This window comes from Mobula hypostoma, chromosome 28 (genome assembly GCF_963921235.1).
Source record: "Mobula hypostoma chromosome 28, sMobHyp1.1, whole genome shotgun sequence".
Lineage (NCBI taxonomy): Eukaryota > Metazoa > Chordata > Chondrichthyes > Myliobatiformes > Myliobatidae > Mobula > Mobula hypostoma.
The window spans coordinates 18,411,699-18,432,694 of record NC_086124.1 but is presented as its reverse complement, the minus strand read 5'-3'; the positions used below and the strand labels follow the sequence as shown (position 1 = coordinate 18,432,694).

General features: G+C 41.7%; 1 long non-coding RNA gene across 1 annotated transcript; it reads right to left on the bottom strand.

Moving 5' to 3' along the window:
• Positions 1-10,482: 10,482 nt before the first annotated feature.
• On the bottom strand, positions 10,483-17,558 carry LOC134339008 (uncharacterized). The gene is made up of 4 exons (XR_010016330.1): positions 17,510-17,558; positions 16,776-16,816; positions 13,126-13,241; positions 10,483-10,971 (listed from the first exon to the last, which is right to left on the bottom strand). It is a non-coding gene; the product is annotated as an uncharacterized LOC134339008 (long non-coding RNA).
• Between the last annotated feature and the right edge of the window lie 3,438 nt (positions 17,559-20,996).

Sequence of the window (20,996 nt, the reverse complement as noted above, 5' to 3'; positions counted from 1 at the left end):
TGTCAAAAGAGCAATGTCATGATATGAGAGATTTCAACTTGCAGGTGGATCGGTAAAATAAGGTTGCTAATGAGTCTTAAGTGAGTGAGTTTATTTAATAACTATGAGATGGCTTTTTAGAACAGTTTGTCGGTGAGTCTACTCGAGGATCAACTATAATGGATTCGGTGATATGTAATGAACCGGAGGCGATTAGGGAGCTTAAGGTAAAAGAACCCTGAGGAGACAGTGATCACAATCTGCTTGAGTTCAATTTGACATCTCACAGGGAGAAAGTAAAGTCTGACGTTTATGTATTTCAGTGGAATTAGGGAAATTACAGTGGTATGAGAGAAGAGTTGGCCAAAGTAAATTTGAAGGAGCTGGAAGCAGGGATGTCAGCAAAGCAGCAATGACGTGCATTTCTGGGGGAAAATGAGGAAGGTGCAGGACATGTGTTTTCCAAAAATGAAGAAATACTCAAACGGAAAAATAATAATACTGTGGCTGACAAGGGAAGTCAAAGCTGATGTAAAAACAAAACAGCAAAAATTAGTGGTAAGATAGAGAATTTGGCAGCTTCTACAAAGAGCAATTAATGAAATCATTAGAAGGGAAAAGATGAAATATGAAAGGAATCTAGCAAATAATATCAAAGTGGATAGTAAAAGCTTTTAAAGATTGCAAAGAATAAAAGAGAGATAGAGATCAGAGTGAATATAGGACCGCTAAATAATGAGGCAGGCGAAAAATAATGGGGGACAAGCAAATGGCATATGAACTAAATGAGTATTTTGTACCAGTCTTCACTGTGGAAGACACAAGCAGTGTGCCAGATGTTGTAGTGTGTGAAGAAAGAGAAGTGTGTGCAGTTACTATTGCAAGGGAGAAGGTGCTGAAAAAGCCGAAACACCTGAAAGGACAGGTCACTCAGACCAGATGAACAGCACCTTCGGGTTCTGAAAGAAGTAGCGTTTGAGATTGTGGCGGCATTAGCAATGACCTTTCAAAAATGATTGGACTCTGGCATGGTGCCAGAGGACTGAAAATTTTCAACTGTCACACCACTCTTTAAGAAAGGAGGAAAGCAACAGGAAATATATATATATAGACCAGTTAGCCTGACCTCAGTAGTTGGCAAGATGTTACAGTCAAATGGTAAGGATGAGGTGATGGAGTACCTTGTCACACAGGGCAAAATGGGACAAAGTCAGCATGATTTCCTTAAGGGAAAATCCTGCCTGACGAACCTAACGGAGTTCTTTGCGGAGATTATAAGCAGGATCGATAAAGGGGATACAGTGGATGTCGTATATTTGACCTTCAGAAAGCATTTGACAAGATGCCACACATGAGGCTACTTACCAAGTTAAGACCTGTGCTATTACAGGAAAGTTACTAATATGGTTAGAGCATTAGCTGATCAGTTGATAACTGTCCACCTACAGCAGAATATCCCATTATGAATCAGAAGACACCATATCAATGTTCTGATTTGAAGTCTCTTGAATTCTAGCGGCGATGTCTGGAAAGTAATGCGTCTTGGTATCTTTCAATTGAGTTAACCTGTCCCCTAATCCTCGACTGGTAAAGCTGTCAAGGAAATGTAATGTAAACTGTAAATTCTATCTTAAATAACTGTGAAGTGAGCAAAAGTATAATTCAAATCAGAAAAGTAATATTTAAGAAACAAATATCTAGAAGAATAAATAAGACCAATTTTATTGCAATTTAGTGTTCATTCCCTCATTCCCAATCCCGAAAGATATTGCTGAAACAATGAATCCTATGCCATGTATTACCCGCATGGAATCAGCAACCGAGTTCATAGGAGCATACAGCCGTGAAGAATGCATATAACCTACAATCTCTAGCCCAATAATCAAACACCAGCTAACACAAATTCCATACGTTCGATTCAGATTGCATTCTATTAACCCCTTCTCCCATTCTACCAGAAGCTTACACACTACGGGCAATGGAGTTTGGTCAGTTGATCTGCTAAACGGACGTCATTGGAAAGTGGGAGGAAACCAGATAAAGTGGAGAAAACCCACTGTGTCAAACGGGGAATGAACAATGTGCACGTATTAACACTGGAGGTCAGGATCGAACTTGGTGCCTGGAGCAGTGGCGCTCCACATTAACAGCTGCGACACCTGACCAAAATCCTGAAATATCTCTGCAACGTTGTACTCTATCCTCGAATCTCCGTAAGAGAAGAATCATAGGAAAAATATTACTAGGTGCTTTGGCCTGTGACTGTGCAGACGCGGTAGTTCTCACAGGCTTCTTGACATTTACAAGAAAGATCAGGGACCGTGCAATTCTTCGGCGGTATAACAGTGGAAACTGACAGCAGTTTCAAACTCCTGGAAGTACACATCTCTAACAATATTTCATGCTCTCAGAGCACATCCTTCACAACTTAAACTCTCAGCAAAGCCTCTGCTTACTAAGGAGTCTGGACAAAGCTGAACTATGCACAGCTATACTCAAGCACTTCTCCAGATCCGCGGTGGAGAGCATCCTAACCTGCTGCCTCATTATGTTATATGCAAACTGCACTGCGCTGGACAGAATGTGTCGTGCCCTTGCTAAGTGTAAAAAATAAATAATTTAATCCAACTCGCTTCACTCCATTTCAATAATGAGTCGTTCAAAATACAAGGGCATCTTCAATGCTATGAATATCATCTGTGCACTCAGCGTCTGCAAGACCAGTCTATTATTTGTTCCCTTTAGAAAGGGGAATTCTGGAGAACACATACATTTCGTCAGCGGGGTGTCGGCTTGAGAAGATTGAAGTTATTTAGCATCAACGTTTCTAAAATATAATCTTTGGCCTAGCATATTTATGTAGCCACGAAGAAAGCACGCCAGCGGCTATACCTCATTTGTACTTTGAGTAGATTTAAAAAGTTGGCAATATTCTGTAGAACGCATCGTGTTTGGTCTAATCAACGTCATTTGTAACGGCCCCAGTATGCATAATCACAAAAAAGCTGCAGCGGGTTGTAGACTCAGCCATTTCCATCACAGCAACGATTCTCAACACAATTGAGGACGTCTTACAGAGGTGGAGCCTCAATATAGTTATCGATCATTAAAGACTCTCACCATTCAGGACATTCCCTTTGCGTCACTACTCATCGTCGAAGCGGCTTTGGAGTCGGAAGACTCACGGTTAAAATCTTTGAAACATCTTCTTCCCTTCCTCCATTAGATTTCTGAACGTTTCGTGAACTAATGAATACCATATTATTAATCACCTTTTTAAACTTACATTATTTTTACGTCCTGCACTGTAAATCTGCCGAAAAATAGAATATTGCAGATGCATGTTATAATAAACCAGATCCTCATTCTGATCAAGATAACACTCAGACATAGAAAATGCCTAAATAAATTTGTTTCTTTTAGACGGAGCTTCTCCAAGCCCTCAGCCATCACAATGACATTCCTTTGTACTGAAAATATAAATTAGAATAATTGGATAACAAAAAAGCATGCCGAATAGAAATTCTTAGAGGTAACCAGGGTTGTAACGAATAAGTTCTCGGAATGGAGATCTAATAGACATAGCGTTACAGCAAAGATACAAGAGACTAGAGTTGCTGGAGTCTGGAACGAAATATTAAAAAAACAGCACTGCAGGACTAACGTAGCATATCTGGCAGCATCAATGAGGAAAGGAAAGTGTCAATGTTTGCGGTCCAGAATCTGCTTCAGAATATAATGAACAGAAACATAGGAAATCCGCAAACCTGTTCATTCATAGGGCTAATTGCGGTATAGAGCGACCCTGTCTCGTCCAAAAGTTGTTCGAAGCTTCAGTTTCTTCAGGCTGAAGGATCGTGGCATATTCGTGTTCAACCTGATGAATATTTATCACATACTTCACATAATTCAAAACTTTTTATCAATACGTACTTGCTGCTGGTACATAAACGAAGTGAAAAGTAAGCAATTATATGGCCTGCTGAGCAGATAGACAATAGACAATAGGTGTAGGAGTAGGCCATTCGGTCCATCGAGCCAGCACCGCCATTCACTGTGATCATAAATCGACATAAAGGATAGCTAGATAGATAGATAGTTAAACAGCTAATTGAAAAGCTAATTGGACAACTAGGAAAGCAGACAGGAAGGATAGATGGATAGCTACATGCATAGATGTATATAAAGAAAGAGAGAGACAGAGAGAGAAATTGTGAGATAGAAAGGCAGAGGAAGATATAGATAGCAACACACATGAAAGTTGCTGGTGAACGCAGCAGGCCAGGCAGCATCTCTGGGAAGAGGTACAGTCGACGTTCCAGTCTCGACCTGAAACGTCGACTGTACCTCTTCCTAGAGATGCTGCCTGGCCTGCTGCGTTCACCAGCAACTTTGATGTGTGTTGCTTGAATTTCCAGCATCTGCAGAATTCCTGTTGTTTGGAAGATATAGATAGATAGATTTTTTTTTCGTGCGCCATACACTGCCACAGCCTTGGCGACCACTTTTTTTTCAAGTGGTTGTCTTGGTGGAAAGATTCTGTGAGTGGTCCCGCACGTCCTTCTGACAGCGCAATTTTTTTTACGAGGCAGAGTTGCGAGCTCGACACCCCCTTGCGGCACGCATGGAAACCTTCGCTCCGGAGTCAGGCGCTGATGTCACTACGCCACCTGCCGGCCTAGACAGATACTGTAGATACAGTGCCTATATATAAAAAAGTATTCATCCCAAACCTTGGAAGGTTTCATATTTTAAAGTTTTACAACATTAAATCACAGTGGAATTAAATTGGCTTTAGAGTGGATCAACAGAGAGGACTCTTTCAAGTTAAAGGGAAAACAAATTTTCACATTTTTTTTCTAAAATTAGTAAATATTATTAAACATTAAATAATTAATTGCATAATTACTTACCTCCTTCAAGTCAGTATTTAGTGGATGCACTTTTGGCAGGAATTACAGCCTTAAATCTGTGTGGATAAGTATCTATCAGCTTTGCACATTTATAAACTGCATTCTTTCTCCAGTCTTCTTTACAAATCAGTTCAAGCTCTGAGTGAGTAGTACCTTTTTAAGTCCACCCACAAACTCTGAATTGGGTTGAGGTCTGGACACTGACTTGCCACTCTGTACTATACCTCTTCTGTTACTTGTAGATATGCTATCCTCCTCTCTCAATTCCTCCGTCTCTGCCGCTTCTGCTCTCAGAATGGGACTTTTCATTCGATAACGAAAACGACGTCCTTTTTCTTCTTCAGAGGTAGGATATTTCCTTTCCTCCACCATCAACGCTGTGCTTAACCGCAACTCTTCCATTTCGTGCACGTCTGCACTCACAAGGGATAGGGTTCATCTTGTTTTCATATACGACCCCACCATTCTTCGCGTCCAGCAAATAACTACCGTCACTTCCAACGAGATCTCACCAGCAGGCACGTCTTTCCCTCCACCCCACCTCCCTCTCACATTCTGATTTCCAAAGGGTCGCACCCTACGCAAGCGGAACAAGTGCTACACCTGCCTCTACACCTCCTCCCTCACCACCAATTAGGGCCCCAAAGAGTAATTACAAGTGAGGTGACACTTCACCTGTGAGTCCGTTCAGGTCATCTACGGTACCTGGTGCTCTCGGTGCGGCCTTTGTATATAGGTGAGACCCGACATAGATTGGGGGACCGCTGCAATCTCCCAGTGGCCACCCATTTAATTGCACTCCCAATTCCAATTCCGACATGTCAGTCCATGGCCTCCTGTATTGCGCTATGGTGCCAATCTAAGGATGGAGGAGCAACCCCTTATATTCCGTCTGGATAGCCTACAATCTGATGGCACGAACATCAATTTCTCCAACTTCTGGTACTGGCCACCCCTCCGTATTCTCCATTCCCCACCCCTTTTTCCTTCCTGCTATCTTTGGAGCTCCTCCTCCTTCTCTTTCTGCCATGGCCTTCTGTCCTCTCCTATTCGATTCCCCCTTCTCCAACGCTTTATCGCTTTCACCGATAAACTTTCCAGCTCCTTTCCCACCCACCCCCATCCCGGTTTCACAGATCACCTTCTGTTTCTTCCTCCCCCACCCCCACCTTCTAACCCTGTCTTCTCATCTTTTTTTTTCTCCAGCTCTGATGAAGTGTCACCGACGATACGTCGACAGTACTCCGTTCCATAGATGCTGTCTGGCCTGCTGACTTCCTCAAACATTGTGTGTGTGTTGCTTGGATATCAAGCATCTGCAGATTTTCTCTTGTATTGGGTATTAAGTTTGTTGTTTTTAGACCTTTGCCGTGTAGCTTTGGCTTTATGCTTACGTTCATTATCTTGCCGGAAAACAAGTCTTCTCCTAAATCGCAGTTCTCTTGCATCAGATTTCCCTGTATTTTGCTGCATTCATTTTACCCTATACGATCAGAAGCCTTCCGGAGCCTCCGGTGTTATACTGCGTCCGGGGCTCCCGATGTGGTCCTCTATATATTGGCGAGAACCGACGCAGACTAGGAGATCGTTTTGCTGAACACCTACCCTCTGTCCGCCAGAGAAAGCAGGATCTCCCAATGGCCACACGTTTTAATTCCACATCCCATTCCCATTCTGACATGTCTATCCACGGCCTCCTCTACTGTAAAGATGAAGCCGCACTCAGGTTGGAGGAACAACACCTTATATTCCGGCTGGGTAGCCTCCAACTTGATGGCATGAACATTGACTTCTCTAACTTCCGCTAATGCCCCACCTCCCCCTCGTACCCCATCCGTTATTTATATACAAACATTCTTTCTCTCACTCTCCTTCTTCCCCCTCTGTCCCTCTGACTATACCCCTTGCCCATACTCTGGGCTTCCCCCCCTCCCCCTTTTCCTTCTCCCTGGGCCTCCTGTCCCATGATCCTCTCGTACCTCTTTTGCCAATCACCCGTCCAGCTCTTGGCATCATCCCTCCCCCTCCTGTCTTCAACTATCATTTTGGATCTTCCCCTCCCCCTCCCACTTTTAAATCTCTTACTAGCTCTTTCTTCAGTTAGTCATGACGAAAGGTCTCGGCCTGAAACGTCGACTGTGCCTCTTCCTAGAGATGCTGCCTGGCCTGCTGCGTTAACCAGCAACTTTGATGTGTGTTGCATGAAGAAGAGTCGGTTGTTTATTCATTTCCATAGATGCTGCCTGACCTGTTGTGTTTCTGCAGAATTCTGTATGTGTTGCATAATTTCTCATGTTTATAATTTCCTTTCTTCTGCCTCTGATATACGATATATAGACACGTTGTTCCTCCTAAGGGGATGATGCAGAATATAGATACCAATTGACAGTAACCCCATATTTCAGAGTTATCTCCGCATTCTCATCAACTTACATTGAGTTGAACCAGTCAACAGCAGAATAAGGGCAAGTCAGAGGGCCAACTAACCTATCGACCCGCTCATCTTAGGAAGTACGAGAATTCCTTTGTACACTGTAGAAAGCCGTGTGATCACCAGAGTAAGGAGGAAATTCAACACAAGTAGAAACTAGGCTCTTGATTCAACCTGGGTTTTTATGGCAGTTCAGGTTCTGTAGCCTATACACCGGATAACAAAGGCGAGGATCAAAGATGGTATTTTCATTATCCCGCACACCTGTGCTGTTACGCTCCCTCGACGGAATACCCCACATTTCGTCAAGGTAGCCTTCAACCTGTTGCTATGGTGTAGAAATCTCCTTCCGGTACATGTTTTTCCTCCGGTTTCCTTCTTATTGTATTTAACACTTTATCCTCTTCTCTTTTCTCGTCTCCCACCTATCATTCCCTTTGGGATCCTTCCTTCTTCCCTTTCTCTCATGGTTCACACTTCTCTCTTGTCAAATTTCTTATGCATCCTTTACCTTCCCGTCCACCTGGCATCACCTAACACGTTCCAGTTAGTTATCCTTCCCTTCCCCCAACCTTTCTATTCAGGTGTCGTCCCCCTTCCTTCCCAGTCCTGAAAATAGTCTCAGCCCGAAGCGTCGAATCTTTCCCACCAGCTGAATTTCTTCAGCATCTTGTGACTCATGCTGTAGATTCCAGTATCTGCACAGTCTCTTTTACTTATAATATGAGGATATCTGTTGTTATGCGCATTTCTAAGACAAAAACAAGGAATACAGTACAGTAGAGGCGGGTACTAAAGTTCTACACCAGTGGGCTCTTTTCACAGAAATTTACTGCGATATCCCACCAGAGAATGTTGAATTAACTTTTGGAATGGTAGGACACGCGATTACTTCCGAAATTTTTCTAATTAAAATGTTAGTGTTGTCTTTAATAGCACCAGGTGTTGGTTATCCTATATGCATTCAATTAATAAAAGGTTTAGAATTTATAGAAGAGGGTGCGTGTAGCCAAGTACGAAAGTTAGATAAGCAGTCGGGGAGTAGGGGATCCCGTATGTCCCGTAAAAAATGTTTTCAGCCTTGCGTAAAGCTGGGACTTTGGAGGAGCAGATAACTGGATGACCAACCTCCACCCTCTATGCAATGTCGAAATAGTGTCAGCAGAAGCAAAAAAGGGAGACTGCTGAGAGGGAAGGGTCATTCTTCAAGTCCTCTGTGGATAAGGGTTACTTTTGTCCACTGCCAGAGTCCTCCCATTACATTCTGTGTTCCCTACAAAGGATATTTTCTAACGTTCGCCAGGGAATCGCGGTGGTTAGTGCCTCATTGTTGTAAGGAGGAGGGTATTCGACCTGCATCCCTCTTCCGCTAAATAGAGTGTGAGAAATTGAATGCGGAGAAACGTGCAGTGTGGCCAGACGGCTAGTTTGTGTATGTGTGTGTGTGCGTGTGTGTGTGTGTGTGTGTGTGTGTGTGTGTGTGTGTGTTTCGGAGAAAGGGCATAGCCTTTAAGAGCTTTAAGGGAGTCTGAGAATGTCTTCGGACCTGCCCAGTTTCCTTTTCCTTATCAGTTATTCTCTGATAAGTGTGCTGTATCTCTGTGAGAAAATAATTGTCTGTTTTACATTTTCGCAGTTGTATAGGAAGTTTTAAAGAAGAGGAGTACAGCTTGGGCTCTTTGCTTTGAGTTTGTTTTTTTTTTAATCGGTTACGTTGTTTCCTCCGTTTATTCAGACAGTTATTTTGCTTCTTGTTTTTTTTTAAATCTGGTATGTGTTTATTGTGTCTTAATTTGTTATTTTGTTACTTGTTTCCCCATATAATTGGTTTTAGGAATCGCTGATTTTTCATACTGGCCATATGAAATTTGAGTAGAAATTTGGTCAACTTTATTTTCTGATATGAGGTACAGTACGTGCTTTTCAGAGGGATTTGAGCATTTGGGGAGCAATACTGGTAGTTCTGTTGCTTTTCTATTTTCTACGTATCCAGTGATTAATCAAGAGCGAGCGTATTCGTACCTCATTGCACGACGGAATAGCAAGGTGGTGAATGCTGCTTTGTGGTGTCGATCCTGCAGATCGCGTTTGAATTTGCACACTGGACCTACGGGTCATATTGTTGAATGTCTATGAAGACTCCTTAATACATCACAGAAGGGATGACACTGATATCGATTCCTTCGATGACAAATAAAAAAAGATTATTGGGGGCAATTTTATGGTTTTTGGGTTTTATCATTTTTGGGGAGCTGAGAGGCAGTAGTATATTCCAGCCAATGGGAACAGCCTTAATAGTGCTGGTGGAGTAAGTGCTTTAAGGGCTCGTATTTCCCGACGCACCATTTATATAATTGGAATTTCGTGACGCTTAAAACGATTTCCCCACCTGCTGGGGGGTGTTGGCGCAGATGGGATGTTCGGTACAGGTACAAGGTGCATGGTGGATGGCAAGCGTGAGCAGGAGCTGTATCCTGGAAAGGCAGTGTCTATGAAAAATTCTGTTGTTAAGCTGGTCACTCGTTGGAAGATGAATGACACTTTCTGGATATGCACTTCCTAGCTCTACCGATTATTCACAAAGGGTGTTGCGATTGATATCTGGTGCCGTATGCATGCCACTGCTGTGCCTTAGATGAACCCCTTGCTCATGCTAGTCGGTAGGAAGGCTACTACAAAGAAAGGATGTTTTGAATAATATCCTCTCAGCATGTACGGCCAAGCTGTCCCTGGTACTAATTTCCACGGTCTTCTCTTACCTGCACACAAAGGAGAGTGGAACTTGTAGTGTTATTAGTCAAGAATGCCCACCTGCATCCATGACCGGTCCGGTAACATCACTCACCTGCATGAAGATATCTAAAAGTCAGCGTATAAGAATAAGTGGCGGACCAGCTCATTTGAAATTGCAGTCCGGGGTGGGGCGAGGAGCCTTTCGGGACTCTGCTCCCCTAACTATGGAAACCACTGTCACTACAGCATTCTCCTACGCCCGTTGCACTTCTGAGCCACAGAGCCAAACCCAGCGGCAGAGACCTGACCGCTGTGGATTTCCTCTCGCAGTGAAGTGGACCCTTATCCAAGCCGGGTTTTTGAAAGTGAATGGGACTTTGCACCATCTCATAGACACATGTCTTTATGAAAAGTTCACAGGTTTAATGTTTTATTTTGGTTAAGTCACGTTGATAAAAGCGTATGTCGTTATGATACATTTTTTCCCTATGTAAATACTACAAGCTGCAGAATTAAAGAGAAAATCTACGTTTCGCCAAATTCATATTATTTCAACGTCCTCACCAGGGTTTTATACACCTGGTTGTTATAAACATGCACTAGTATATTTCTCAAGGAAATTACAAACGTATAGAAGGCACATCAATTGTGCTAACGAACAGCGTTTGGTTGGTGAGGAGGGTAGGATAGAAACTGATTTCAAGCGCAGGTAAGAATGATATCCGCAGATAAAAAAAAACGCTGATCAGTTGATAACTGTCCACCTACAGCAGAATATCCCATTATGAATCAGAAGACACCATGTCAATGTTCTGATTCGAAGTCTCTTGAATTCTCGCGACGATGTCTGGAAAGTAATGCGTCTTGGTATCTTTCAATTGAGTTAACCTGTACCCTAATCCTCGACTGGTAAAGCTGTCAAGGAAAAGCAATGTAAACTGTAAATTCTATCTTAAATAGCTGTGAAGTGAACAACAGTATAATTCAAATCAGAATAGTAATATTTAAGAAACAAATATTTACAAGAATAAACAAGACCAATTTTATTGCAATTTAGTTTTCATTCCCTCATTCCCAATCCCGAAAGATATTCCTGAAACAATGAATCCTATGCCATGTATTACCCGCATGGAATCAGCAACCGAGTTCGCAGGAGCATACAGCCGTGAAGAAAGCATATAGCCTACAATCTCTAGCCCAATAATCAAACACCAGCTAACACAAATTCCATACGTTCGATTCAGATTGCATTCAATTAACCCCTTTCTCCCATTCTACCAGAAGCTTACACACTACGGGCAATATAGTTTGGTCAGTTGATCTGCTAAACGGACACCATTGGAAAGTGGGAGGAAACCAGAAAAGATGGAGAAAACCCACTGTGTCAAACGGGGAATGAACAATGTGCACGTATTAACACTGGAGGTCAGGATCGAACTTGGTGCCTGGAGCAGTGGCGCTCCACATTAACAGCTGCGACACCTGACCAAAATCCTGAAATATCTCTGCAACGTTGTACTCTATCCTCGAGTCTCCGTAAGAGAAGAATCATGGGAAAAATATTACGAGGCGCTTTGGCCTGTGACTGTGTAGACGCGGTAGTTCTCATAGGATTCTTGACATTTACAAGAAAGATCAGGGACCGTGCAATTCTTCGGCGGTATAACAGTGGAAACTGACAGCAGTTTCAAACTCCTGGAAGTACACATCTCTAACAGCATTTCATGCTCTTAGAACACATTCTTCACAACTAAAATTCTCAGTAAAGCCTCTGCTTACTAAGGAGTCTGGACAAAGCTGGACTATGCACAGCTATACTCAAGCACTTCTCCAGATCCACGGTAGAGATCATCCTAACCTGCTGCCTCACTATGTTATATGCAAACTTCACTGTGGCAACAGAATGTATCGTGGCCGCTGCTAAATGTAAAAAATAAATGATTTACTCCAACTCACTTCAATCCATTTCAATAATGACTGGTTCAGAATACAAGGACATCTCCAATGCTACTAATATCATCTGCGTACTCAGCGTCTGCAAGACCAGTCTATTATTTGTGCCCTTTAGAAAGGGGAATCCTGGAGAACACATACATTTTGTCAGTGGGGTGTCGGCATGAGAAGATTGAAGTTATTTAGCATTAACGTCTCTAAAATATAATCCTTGGCCTAGCATATTTATGCGGTCACGAAGAAAGCACGCTAGCGGCTATCCCTCATGAGGACTTTGAGTAGATTTAAAATGTTGGCAATATTCTGTAGAACGCATCGTGTTTGGTCTAATCAACGTCATTTGTAACGGCCCCAATATGTATAATCACAAAAAGCTGCAGCGGGTTGTAGACTCAGCCATTTCCATCACAGCAACGATTCTCAGCACAATTGAGGACGTCTTACAGAGGTGGAGCCTCAAGATGGCTATCGATCATTAAAGACTCTCACTATTCAGGATATTCCCTCTGCGTCACTACTTATCGTCGAAGCGGTTTTCGAGGCGGAAGAGTCAGCCTTAAAATCTTAGAAACATCTTCTTCCATTAGATTTCTGAACGTTTCGTGAACTAATGAACACCACATCATTAATCCCCTTTTGAAACATATTATTTTTACGTCCTGCACTGCAAAGCTGCCGAAAAATAGAACATTGCAGATGCATGTTATAATAATTTCTGATCAAGATAACACTCAGACATAGAAAATGCCTAAATACATTTATTTCTTTTATGCGGAGTTTCTCAATGCCCTCAGACAGCACAATGGCATTCCCTTGTACTGAAAATATACATTGGAATTATTGGATAACAAGAAAGTATGCTGAATAGAAATTCTTAGAGGTAATCATCGTTGTAACGAATAAGTTCTCGGAATGGAGATCTAATAGACATAGCAGTTACAGCAAAGGTACAAGAGACTAGAGTTGCTGGAGTCTGGAGCGAAATATTAAAAAAACAACACTGCAGGACTAACGTAGCATATCTGGCAGCATCAATGTGGAAAGGAAAGTGTCAATGTTTGTGGTCGAGAATCTGCTTCAGAATATAATGAATAGACACATAGGAAATCCGCAAACCTGTTCATTCATAGGGCTTATTTGATTGCGGCATAGAGCGACACCTGTCTCGTCCGAAAGGTGTTCGAAGCTTCAGTTTCTTCAGGCTGAAGGATCGTGGCATATTCGTGTTCAACCTGATGAATATTTATCACATATTTCACATAATTCAAAACTTTTTATCAATACGTATTTGCTGCTGGTACATAAACGAAGTGAAAAGTAAGCAATTATATGGCCTGCTGAGCAGATAGACAAAAGACAATAGGCGTAGGAGTAGGCCATTCGGCCCTTCGAGCCAACACCGCCATTCACTGTGATCATAAATCGACACAAACGATAGCTAGATAGATAGATAATTAAATAGCTAATTGAAAAGCTAATTGGACAGATAGGAAAGCAGACAGGAAATAGATGGATAGATACAAGCATAGATGTATATAAAGAAAGAGAAAAAGAGAGAGAAATAGTGAGATAGAAAGGCAGAGGAAGATATGGATAGATAGATAATTTTTTTTTCGTGCGCCATACTCTGCCAGAGCCTCGGCGACCACTTTTTTCCCAAGTGGTTGTCTTGTTGGAAAGATTCTGTGAGGGTCCCCCACCTCCTTCTGACAGCGCAGTTTTTTTTTTAAGAGGCCGATTTGCGAGCTCGACACTCCACCCGGCACGGATGGAAACCTTCGCTCCGGAGTCAGGCGCTGATGTCACTGCGCCACCAGCCGGCCTAGATAGATACTGTAGATGCAGTGCCTCTATAAAAAAAGTATTCACCCCACCCCTTGGAAGGTTTCATATTTTAAAGTTTTACAACATTAAATCACAATGAATTTAAATTGGCTTTAGAGTGGATCAACAGAGAACACTCTCTCAGGTCAAAGTGAAAACAAATTTCCACAATTTTTTTCTAAAATTAGTAAATACTATTAAATGTTAAATAATTACTTGCATAATTACTTACCTCCTTCAAGTCAGTGCTTAGTAGATGCAATTTTGGCAGTTCTACAATTCTGTGTCGATAAGTATCTAACAGCTTTGCACATCTATAAACTGCTTTCTTTCTCCAGTCTTCTTTACAAATCAGCTCAAGCTCTGTCAAATTGCATGGGATCCCTGAGTGAGTAGTACCTTTTTAAGTCCACCCACAAATTCTGAATTGGATTGAGGTCTGGACACAGACTTGCCCACTCTGTACTGTACCTCTTCTGTGACTTGTAAATATGCTATCCCCCTCTCTCAATTCCTCCGTCTCTGCCGTATCTGCTCTCAGGATGGGACTTTTCATTCGATAACACAAACGATGTCCTTTTTCTTCTTCAAAGTTTGGGTATTTCTCTTTCTCCACCGTCAACACTGTCCTTAACCGCAACTCTTCCATTTCACGCACTTCTGCACTCACGAGGGACGGGGTTCATCTTGTTTTCGTGTACGACTGCACCCGTCTTCGCGTCCAGCAAATAACTTGCGTCACTTCCAACGAGATCTCACCAGCAGGCACGTCTTTCCCTCCACCCCACCTCCCTCTCATATTCTGATTTCCAAGGGGATCGCACCCTACACAAGCAGAACAAGTGCTACACCTGCCTCTACACCTCCTCCCTCACCAGCATTTAGGGCCCTAAACAGTAATCACAAGTGAGGTGACACTTCACCTGTGAGTCTGTTCAGGTCACCTACGGTACCTGATGCTCTCGGTGTGGCCTTCTGTATATAGGTGAGACCCGACATAGATTGGGAGACTTCTTCGATCTCCCAGTAATCACCCATTTAATGGCACTTCCAATTCCGATTCCGACATGTCAATCTATGGCCTCCTGTATTGCGCGATGGGGCCAATCTAAGGTTGGACGAACAACGCCTTATATTCCGTCTGGATAGCCTACAATCTGATGGCACGAACATCAATTTCTCCAACTTCAGGTAATGGACACCCCTCCGTATTCCCCATTCCCCATCCCCATTTTCCTTTCTGCTATCTTGGAGCTCCTCCTCCTTTTCTTTCTCCCATTGCCTTCTGTTCTGTCCTATTCGATTCCCCTTTCTCCAACCCTTTATCGCTTTCACCGATAAACTTTCCAGCTCCTTTCTCAGCCACCCCCTTCCCGGTTTCACAGATTACCTTCTGTTTCTTCTTCCCCCACCCCCACCTTCTAACCCTGTCATCTCATCTTTTTTTTTCTCCAGCTCCGATGAAGTGTTATGGAAGAAAAATCGAAAGTACTCCGTTCTATAGATGCTGTCTGGCCTGCTGACTTCCTCAAGCATTGTGTCTGTGTTACTTAATTTCAAGCATCTGCAGATTTTCTCTTGTATTGGGCATTAACTATGTTGTTTTTAAACCTTTGCCGTGTAGCTTTGGCTTTATGCTTGGGTTCGTTATCTTGTTGGAAAACAAGCCTTCTACCAGAACGCAATTCTCTTGCATCAGATTTCCCTGTATTTTGCTGCAGTCATTTTACCGTATACGTTCAGAATCCTTCCGGAGCCTGCTGCAGTGAAGCATCCCCACAGCATGATTTAGCCAACGTCAAGCTTTAAGGTAGGGATGGTGTGCTTTGATGATGCAGGTTGTTTATCTGATGATATTTGGACTGATGGCCAATTCGCTCAATCTTGCTCTCATCTGGCCATAAATCCTTCTTCCAGCTGACTTCAGAGTCTCCCACATGCCTTCTGGCAATCTCCAGCCGAGATATCATATGAGATCTGTTTATCAACAGTGGATTTCGCTTTGCTACACTCCTATAATGCTGCGACTGGTGAAGCACCGGGCAACAGTTGTTGCGTTTGTAGTTTCTCCCATCTCAGCCGAAGTTTGCAGCTCCTCCAGAATTATCATAGATGTCTTGGCGGCCTCCCTCACTAGTCCTCTTCTTGCACGGTCACTCAGCTTTTGAGGAAATCCTGCTCTAGGTAGATTTACAGTTGAGTCAGATTCTTCTATTTCTTGGTGATTGACTTCATAGTATTAAAAGGGATATTCAGTGGAAATTTTATTGTATAATTCCATCTCCTAACTTGTGTTTTTCGGTAACCTTTACGTGGAGTTGCTTGGAGTGTTTTTATGATGGAGTTTTTTCCCCCCAGGATGCTGACTCACCAGCAGTTGGACCTTCCAGATACAAGTTTATCTTTAGTACAATCAATTGAAACACTTTGATTGAACACAGATGATCTCAATTTAACTAATTCTGTGAATTCTTAAAGCAATTTTCTGCGTCAATGATGATTTGGTGCGTCAATAAAATGGGTGAACACTTATGCAGTCAATTATTCAGTGTTTTGCGTTTGCAACTCATTTAGATCACTTTGTAGAAATGCCTTTTCACTTTGACATGACAAGTCGTTTTCTGTTGATAATTGTCAAAAAAGCCAAATTAAATCCACTGTGATTCAATATTATAAAACAATAAAACCTTGAAAACTTCCAAGGAAAGTTAATATTTTTGTATGCCCTTGAAGATAGATGGATAGGTTGGTGGATAGATAGATATTTAAACAGACAGGGAGATAGTTGGAGTGGTAGATAGATGAAGAGATGGATGGATGGAGGGACAGATGGAATGATAGACAGACGGGCAGAGAGAGAGAGAGAGAGAGAGAGAGAGAGAGCAACAGGTAAAGGGATGGAGGATAGTATACAGGCAATTATTTAAATTGAATAGACTTACATCTGACTGAACTGTCCTCCCTTCATTAGCGACGTTTGTGTCTGAAATGTAATATTGTTACATTGAACACCCTTAATGCACATTAGATTAACTAAATATAGTTTATGTTCCTTGCCGATTCTACGAATGTTTCCATATACTTTGTCCATTTTACTGACTGTTCCTTGTTCTGGTTTACAATGTCTTTCTATTCGGATCTGTTGTTGTTTAAAAATATTGGATAGCTGTCTGAGTATTCTTTTCTATTTCCTTCCTACGTCCTACTTGTTGGTTGCAAGCTCTTGATGACTAATAATCTAGTGCTCAGTTATCTGTCTTTCTGAATAAAATGCCACTTGGTTGTTTGGGAAACATCTCCCATAAATTATTGGATTTGAATATTTGTTCATTTCCATGGGAAATTCTACCTGGTGAAAAACCAGGTACCAGAGCAACATGGACATTTTCCATATGATTTTCACGTGATAACGGCAGATTTTACTACATCATGAAAAACAATTCACAACAATGCTTCGAAACGGAAAAAAAAACATGGTAAAATTATCAATGTATCAAGGTAATCAATACGTTTTCCCCCCTGCATAATAAACAAGTAAAAAAAAACTCTTGGCTTTTTATGCTATTCTTGCCTCCCATTTAAGCCAAATTCGAAAGTTAAAACATTCTGGAATAAAGAAACAAATAGAATAATAAAATATATTTTTGGTAAGTGTGGATAAATATATTTAACTCACAGATAAAAACAGGAGGTCTGCTTTCTTCCAATGGTAAAGAATCATTTCTGAAAGGGTGAAGATGCAAGGTTACATTCTATTATATATGTGTCCAGAATTACTTAGCAATAGCACGTAAAAGCAATTACGGAAAATAAACGGCGGCGCGACGCAACGCGCGCGGCCTCTCCGGTGAATGATATCGGTATCTGTCAAGTAGGATGCCGTCCACAATCCTGATTTGATGGAGACAGACGTAAAAAGCACTGAGGAACATCTGCAGAAACTTCTGAAATGCCCGCTTCGCTGCCGCTGCTACTGTGCGATCGAGAATCTCCGGAGGGGTAGGGCCCGAATCCCAGGCCTTGCCTGTTGCTGGCGGCCGGGGACGGAGTCGAAGCTCTCGGCAGAGATGGTGCTCGGTGTTCGGTGTCGGAGGGCTGGTCGGAGGTTCGAATTTTTCCGACGGACTCAAGAGTCGGCTGTGGTCGGGTGCTGCAGCGGCAAGTTTGCGGCGCTGGAGGTTCATGGCAGGGAGAGTTTTCTTCATACTTCTACCGTCTGCGTGAGATGATGGGACTTCCGAGACTTTGAGATTTTTTTCTACCGTGCCCATGGTCCATACCAAAAATTACGGTATTGCTTTGCACTATTGTAACTATATGTTATAATTATGGTTTTTTTTTTGTCAGTTTTTTAGTTTTGGTCTGTCTTGTGTTTCTGTGATATCTACTGGAGGAACATTGCATCATTTTTTAATGCATGCATTACTAAATGACAATAAACGACGACTGAGTGTCCTCATAATCTAAAAAAAATCTAAAAGAGCAGCAAGGTCTTTATTCCCCCTGAGTTTCCGAAGACTCAGCATGACATCTAAAACTTTGACAAACTTCTATAGGTGCCTGGTGGTGCTTATACTGACTAGCTGCATCACACCCTATTAGGGAATCATCAATGCTCTTGAATGGAAAATCCGACAAAAAGTCACAGGAAAGCAGCAGCAGTCATCAAGGACCCTCTACACCCAGGCCATGGTGTCGTCTCGCTGCTCCTGTCAAAAACAATACAAAGGAGCCTGATGACACACACCGCCAAGTTCAGGAACAGTTATTACTCCTCAACCATCAAATTATTGAACGAAAGCGAATAATATCAATGAACCACACTTGCTGGAACAGTGAAAAATTTCCAGAACCCTCAGGCACACTTTCATCTCATGTTCGCGAAATTTATTGCTTATTTGTTTATTTTTTACTATTTTCCTTTATTTTGGATTGGCACAGCTTGTTGCCCTTTGCGCACTGCATAATTTGTTGTGTTTTTTTCATTGATTCTATTGTGGTTATTATTCTATCAAGGATATACTGAGCATGCCCCAAGGAAACGGATTTCAGGATTGTATGTGGAGATATTTATGTACTTTGGTAACGAATTTACTGTGAACTGTGATCTTTGTTCAGAACTGGCGCAAGTCTGAAGGACAGTTATTTCAACATGGATTCTAAAGTAAACATTGGGAAAAAATAATATATTACTCCCCATGAGTTCTGTATGAAATCTGTAACGGTACCTAGTTTCATTTGATACCATCTGGTTTCTTTTATCTGCATTAGGCAATTATCCATTGTCTTTTGGAATCAATGCCCTTTGTTTAAATATGGATCATGACTTCGGCCGTGCTCTGTGAAAAATTAGAATTCTGGAACAGTTGACGTGATTATCCAGTTAAGCGTCTCTATTCTAATTAGAATATCAGCAACAGCACACTGAAATAAAAACGTAGACTTCCATTTTTTTTTACTATATAAAATGCAGCAGCGCTTTATTGCCACCATCGTATACAAGGAGGAAGTACAAGATCTACTGCTGCCGTGGAATATACATACTGAGGGTGTCCTTTCCAGTCCACCTCGACCAGGACTTGGAAAATACGTTCTTGGTGCAACGCACACGGTGTTTACTAGTCTTTTGTTACTGTTGCAATTTATCCCTGGTTTCTCTGAACAAAATCACACTGTAAACGTCTACGAGGAATAAAGTAAGCTGCAGATCCGTAAAGCCGTCCAACACCGCTAATTCAAGGTTAATTATGAAAAAGGAATGTATGCTTTTCCTTCTGAAGATACTCTTATATTAGTAACGACATGTCAACAAATAAGATGATAGCCATCTCTTGTTCCTTACAATGAACTCACGCAATGCTAAGCATTTACTTTGTCAAGACATAAAAATATATATAGTTGACAGTATAAATAATGTTATATAATCTACTGCATAACATATCCTTGGCAAGCGTAAACAATAACTGCATACTTTTAAAATTATAAATATACTTAAGCGTCGAGCGATCTACTATATTGTTACGTTCTGTATTTATATTAAACGTAGCAGGGAGCAGCAGTGTATTGGTATTTCAGGAAAGAAAATAAACAAATATCTCACCTTTTCTTCGCTGAGTCGTTCGGTTCGCATGGTAGAATAAAAAAATGACAGAGAAAAAAATCAGTACATTTTGTGAAATGTTGGCATTCGTCACAACGTAGCGTAATTGAGGTTCATAAAGTCATTGGAGGGTATCCTATCACGAATTGTCGCAATCTGTTCTCAGAACAGTAAAAGCCACGAAATGGTAGAATTAAAGTGAGGTGAAAAAAAGTTCAAAAGGGACCTTATTGGAATCATTATCAGGTAGACTGCGATGATATAGCGAAGAATCTGCCAGCCATAAGAATTGGTAGTGGCCTTACGTTTCATACACATTTGGACAGTTGCAAGATTTGGACATTTGGGCTGATTCTGATTCAAGTCACTAAACACACAACAGAATGAATTTTATAACGTTGAAACAAATGGATAATGCTGCTATTCACAGGAAAACAAGTAAATACAGGCCAACACAGTTAAATCATGACAATACAAAGTTTCAATCAATTAGAAAAAAAAAGAGCTTACTTTTCTATTTATGTTTAAAAGGTTTGAGCAGGATTTTAATGATTTCTTACTCTAACTTTGGAAAACATTGATTAAATAGGACCTCGAGTCACGTGGCCAGTGCTGGTCTGTTTAATTAACAGGGGAACACGAACACAGAGAGGCAATATTTAATTCATTGGATCTATACCTTCAGGGAAGGGAAATTTATCGCATGAACCGAGATTGCGCAGGGTAAGATTCTACACGGTTTACTTAAAATATAACTGACTTCAATGAATTTCACGAAGAGTTTGTGGACGACGACACTTTTCATAGAAGAACAAAGCTACTATTCGCCGCGAGGAGTAGAAAGGAGGGGGATCATGGAATTGGAGGTACAAGAGACTGTATGCGCTTGAATTGAGATCAAATATTAAAATATAGTTAATATTTTAACATAGTTAATACCAGGAAGTCGGAAGAAGTCGGCAGATGCTGGAAATCGAAAGCAACACACACAAAATGCCGGAGAAACACGGCAGGTCATGAGTACCGATGGAAACAGGCGACGTTCCTGGCTGTTTATTCATTT